Here is a 6,122-nt window from a genome sequence, read left to right as displayed (position 1 = left end):
AAAAATAATGATGTTATTTTGTCTTGGAAACTTAGGAGAAAGGCTCAAAAGGGAACTGGAGCTTTGCCGTGCAGTTTGGTATCTGGCAGCTATAGCGTCCTGGCCCACGTGGCTTTTGGGATTGCGGAGCTGGGTGAGCCTTAGGCTCGCTGGCCCCGCACAGCAGAGCTGAGCATGCAGCAAGCCCAGGCAGCTCCATACGTTGCTACCTCTTGCTTTTTATTTCCATGGTAGTAAACAGGCCAGGAGCGTCCCAGAGGTGAGCGCTGTGCTGGGCGGTGGCTGCAGACACCAGCGCACAGTGTAAAGCTGCGGAGACGGGAGCTCTCAGGGACTTTTGCTTTCCAGTTACGCCACTGACAGTTGCTTTGCCCAGATCTGGGACATTATAGACAAGACAGGGTGTTCAGACAGGCTAAAGGGATCCTGTGCCGCCCCTCTTCCCAAGCAGGCCCATGTGCTCTAGCAAGATGCTCCCTGAGGAGCCCTGGATCGGACTGTCCCTCTGCCACCCCAGCTCTCCCTTGGCATCCGCAGCAGAGCTAGTGAGCGCCCATCCCACGAGCCCCAGGAGCGACTCTGGGCCACTTCCAGCAGGCAGGGCACGCTGATGAAGTCCACCTTTGCAAAAAGATAAAATAAACACAAAAGAGTAAGATTTGCTTTGTAATCTCTGTTGATTTTGGCTGTTCTCCTCTGCCTATTGCCCCACAAGCTGGAACGATTTGGGCCCTGTTTCGTGTGTGTGCAATGAACATCAAGTATAAAGTAAATGAAACCTGAACACATTGCAAACACCTGGTAGGGGTAAGCAGAGACACCCGTTTGTCTGCCACACTGTGAACTGCGTAGAGATCTTTTTCCTGGGAAATTGTAGAATTACTTAAGCTCCAAAGGGATTGTATTTATCTGCTTTAACAAGTTCTCCGTAGATCCAGACATCTGTAGATGTTCTCCGTAGACCCAGGGCTGCTGGGATCCCTGACAGAAAATGTGTGAGCTCACAGGCAGACAGGGCCATAGCTGCTTGCTGCTCTCTGCTCAGTGCAAAATCTGGCAGCAAATGTTCTCTCCAGTGCATCTGCTTCCCTGGGACTTGTGTTTTCCTGCAGCTCAGCATTTCAATTGGTGAATTCTAGCTGAGAATCTGCCAGTGCAGAGAGTGAATTCGAACACCACATAGCGAAGTCGCTGCAGAGCACTGCTTGATTTTCTCCCAAATAGGCAGAAGAATGTTTTGCTACAGAATGTTTGGGTTTCTGTTCATCTGGGTTTCGGTTTTAATGAAGTGCTCACCAGTTAGTTTGTGGAGAAACGAGTGGAATCAGAAGTGGAAGCTGTAACTCAGGCCAAGTTGCGAAATGTGGTGCAGCGGGACAAGATGGAGCTAAGGTTCCTCTTCCTGGTCTGCGCTAGGGCTCATTACATGATTTTGGTGTGAAAACACCTCAGACTCAGTTTCAGTGTTGCAAGTGCACACTTGTGGGCACCAGAACACAAATACTGTTGCAGAGATATTGGCTGCAAGATAGTCACAGTGATTGCAAATACAGGCCAGGCAAAAGAACCGACATTTCCAAGTGCAGCTGCTGTTCCGAGAACAGCTCGGACTCTCTTTGCTTCTACTGTCCTTGCAAAACAACAGCTCCCAGGAGTAATAATAATTACTACTTCCTCAAGTGTTTAGAGCCTTTGTTCAGCAGTATAATAAACCCCTTTCTGCTCAGGGATGAAAGGCACGCACAGCTTATCGACGAGGCAATGTATGCTGAGATGGTCTGTGTGTCCCCACATTTGCAGTTCTCTCCCTGGTCCTTTTGCATAGCACCTCTTTACTGGGCTCCATGAATTATGCCCATCTCCAACAGCCTTTCCAGCTTCAGCTGAAATACATGAGTTGCTTTTGGAGACAATTTCGGGCAGAGTCTTCCATCTCTTTTGAAGCGTGTCTATTCCACATGTCCAAAAATGGTCTTGATTTTCAATAGAGTCATATCATTGACTGAAGGACCTGGGCTGCTTTGGTTGGCTTGGCCACTTTTCGAGAACTTCGGCACTGGTGGGAAGAGCCTGAGGCTGATGTTCAGCTGCTGTCACCTCCAGGCCCTGCCCCAGGGCAGCCCTGAATCCTGGTACAAATTAGGAGCCACCAGCAGCAACGTGCCAGGTGTCTGCTCCGGCACCGCCAGCCCTTCTGGCTTGGCCATCATCCCGTCCCACACAGCACCCCGGGCAACACACACACTGCACAGACCCCAAGGGGCTCTATTCCAGCCAGACCCACAGGCTCTTCAGCCCTGGGGAAAATAAACCACCAGGAAAGACATTTGCCATTGAACAGCAAGCTAAAACGACCACACCAGTGTCCCCAGGGCACTGTTTGACAGGCTGCTGTTGTCACCTCTCAGCTCTCCAGGCTGGATCTTTCCGATCCGCTCCCCAATGGGAAATGCCTCCGCAGGCGCTCACGTGTGTTTTGCTGGGGCAGGGGTGCGTTGTGTGCGGCTGGCAGGGGGCAAGCAGGCTCTTTGCCACATCTGCTGATCCATCCACATCCTCGGAGACTTCCTCGCTGTTGGGAACACAGGAGCAGACACCCCTACGGGCGTCAGGCATCTGGTTGTAGCGGCCAAGACGAAGATCCTTGGCTTTAAGCAGGGACTCGGCTGGGCTGCGCTCACTAAGATGTGTGCGGGACATGTGCTGACCCGCATCCCTCACCAAATTCCTCGGAGCTGCTCATTAACACACAGACGATTCAGCTCTGTAATTGTTCACAGCATATGGAGGCAAAAGGCAAAGGGGTTTGACAGTGTGGCCTAAATATCCCTGTTTACAAAAAGTCTGACAAAACACAAGCCCTTGGCTTTATCTTTCCCATTTGGAAATAGCCGCAGAGCAAATATACTCAAGGCATGAAGAGAGGGGGATTTATATTGACCTTAGAAAAAGCTATTCTTTAAAAACAGGAAAAAAACCCCATCCTCCAGCTGTGCAGACTGGGTGCTAGATCCAAAAGTCCTGCACAGAGGCTTAAAGCCTGCCTGCTAATCTGTAGAATTTCTGTGTGAACAAGTCATGCAGTAAACTGCTCTCTGTTAATTTTTTAATGCAGAATAAACAGGTCAAGAAATGATTAGCATGAGAATAAGTTCAGCTTAATCAGGAGAATCAGAAAAGATGAGAGGGAAGAGACAAATTGGAGTTATCAGTTAACTATTTGGAGTGGCTCTGCCTCCAAGAGCTCGTGTTCTCCCTTGTTTTCCATCCCTCATGAAGCGCCTTTTTTTTTTCCCTCTTCTCTAATTTAAATGGTGACCTAAAATTGCCAGTATAAGCACAATGGAAGCCCTTGTTTCTCCTTCTCATTCTCCCTCTGTAATGGCTTCTCGAATGAATTACAGGCGATAAGGATCCTACCTGATTATTCCAGACGATCCTTCCCCATTCCATGTTTAGAAAGGAAGCTGCTCTAGTTGAGGTTGAAGGCTGCAAATCCACTTGGCGCAAGCATGACAGCTCTGTCCCGATGCAAAGTCTTAGTGGGATCCCAGCAGATCCAAGGGCTGAGTGGAGGGATCCGTGGGCAAGGGGAAAAGCAGACCTCGAGATTCGCTTGGAATGGAGTTTGGTCAGTGGTCGGAGATCTATATTCTCAGATAGGCAGGACTTTGTCCACAAACTGGAGTTTGAAATTTCAAAGGGGAAAAAAAAAAAAAAAAAAAAAAAAGCAGAAGGGACCTTTGCATGTGTGGAGATGACTATGCTGGCAAGGCTCCCCTGGGACTTCTGTTCTTTGTCTTGTAACGTGGCCTCCAGCTTCCCCGGGCGATGCTGAGGAGAGACATCCGCAGCAGCAACCCCTGGGCAGGCGCCCAGGGAAGCCGGGCTGGGTTCCTGCGACCTCGTTCACAGCTTTGCGAGGCCGGAGGTTTCGGGCCCAGAGCATCTCTGCCTTACTCGCGTGCCCAGGCACAGCCCCTGCCGCTGAGCAGCGGGGCCGGGAGCCGCGAGGCGACGCGTCGTGACCCATGCGGCCCCCGGCAGCAGCCACACGGCACCGCCAGCACTGCCAACCCGCCCGAGGGAAGAGCGCTCCCGGCTCCTGTTTCTGCTGGGCATTTCTCGGGGGCACCGGGCCCTATAGGGAAACCAAAGGGTCCCGGGCGATGGGCGTGAGGGCAGCAGTTGTCCGGGGACCAGGACAACTGACAGCACACAACCTGTCACAGCCACAAGGAAGGTGCTGAGAAGACAGATCCAGGCTCCTTCAGCAGGACATGGCGGGAGGATGAGAGCCAATAGGCGCAAGCTGAAACAAGGGGGGTTCAGACAGGATATAAGGAGAAAATGAACCACCAGCCAAGCTGATCCAGAGAGGCTGAGCAGTCCCCAGCCGTGGAGATTTTCCAGACGAGCCTGGATAAAGTCCTGAGCATCCCAGTCTACTCTCATAGCTGACCCTGCTGTGGGCAGGAGGTTGGACTTCCAGCCTGAACCACCCTATAAGCCTAGGATATATGTTGAGGAAAGGCCAGCAGATCCATGTGGAAGAAGCCTTGCTCCTCCACTCCACATGAAGAGCTAGCAAGCATGGTAGCTGAACAGTATCCATAAGTGTTTTGTTAAATACGCTATTCCTGTTTCTTATTTACTAAGAAGCATCTACCTTGTTTTATGGGAATCCCTCTTACTTTTGGTGAATTTGCCAGCAGAAGGATCTGTTGGTGGGGCAGAATTAGTGTCACGAAGTGCTAGCGTGGAAAGCAGCAGAAGAATTTACAGCTCAACAGATAAAAATCAAATGATTGCTCAGTGCAGAATACTTCATTTCCTGGAACTGTAGCAGTTTCCTTTACAGCTGCCTCCAGGAGCATGAAATAGTGGGTAGATGACATGGAAAACCGGGAAGGGAGGAGAGAAGGAAAGAGTCTGACAAGCTGAAGTTCCCCTGAGTACCTGGTCTGGGAACTGCCTTTCCTTTACCAGGGTTCTCCTTTAGGATGGAGCGCGGGGTCCCTCTATGCCTGTGTTATGTAGCTGAAGCCCCTTCGAAGTTTCCTGCCCTCCCTCTGGATGGGGGACACCCTGCTGTGATGTGCCAGCCCCAGGTCACGCTTCAGCTGTGCCCCTGTCCTCAGGACAGGCTGCTGCAGGGAACATCTGCATCCTAAAGAGCTGTAGGTCTGCAGGGTCCTGCTAGCTACTCTAGGCCGTGACTACGCTTGGGAGCTGTCCCAGAAAGCGAACAGGCAGGGTCATCCTGCAGGGACTTCTCTGGAACCTGATTCTCCTTCGCTACCCTGAGCCCAGGGTGCAGCGGGAGCGTTTCCATGAGGGGGGTCTCACCCCCATGACAACAAGCCCTTTTCTAGGGGCAAAGGAAGTGCACGGTGTCCTTGGCCCTTTTGGTCTTTGCCCTCCGTGCTGAGACAAGTTTTGCGATAGGCAGAGGACACCGGTAGTGAGAAAACGACAGTCAACACTAGCCTGTGGGCGGAAGGCTCCACGTCCCATTGACAATTCCCGGCCCCTTGAGCCACCTAATTCTCTCCAAACTTCCCTGCACCTTATCGCGCTCTCTCACCCATACTCCCTAGCTCTCCGTTTTCTATTCCTAGCATGGTTAATCCTTCCTGCCCTAGGAGCAAGCGGCCTTTGCAGCCTTATTTTGTCAGCAGGCTATTTAAGCAAAAGGTTTGTTTTGCTGAACAGAGCAAAACGGGCCAAGCTTTTATGATATTTTACTAGACACTGTGGCAAAGCCTGCACATATTTGACCTAGTGTCTAGCATTTATCTAATCAAAGGGATCACTGTGGCCTGACAGGGGTTGGGGTGGAGGTCCCTGGCAGGAGGCTGCTGCAGGGTCTGCTCTGCCTCGCGTCCCCGTGTTGGGGCACACGCCATGCAGGAGGCTTGGGGCTCAGGGCTGCTCAAAGCAAAGGGAAGGACAAGCAGGCACATGAGCTCTGCTCCACCTTTCCGGGGCACAGAGGAGCTGGCTGCTGCCCCTGCAACAAAGGAAAATCTAGCACCAGCATCAAGTGAGAAACCTGGGGCTCTCCCATCTGCTCAGATCAGTTCCTGGTGATCTGTGACCTTGTGGTGCCAATCTCGGGC

This window comes from Tinamus guttatus, unplaced genomic scaffold (assembly GCF_059628265.1).
Source record: "Tinamus guttatus ecotype Peru unplaced genomic scaffold, ASM5962826v1 Tinamus_guttatus_pri_ptg000027l, whole genome shotgun sequence".
In the NCBI taxonomy this organism is placed as follows: Eukaryota; Metazoa; Chordata; class Aves; order Tinamiformes; family Tinamidae; genus Tinamus; species Tinamus guttatus.
This window is presented reverse-complemented; position numbering follows the sequence as displayed.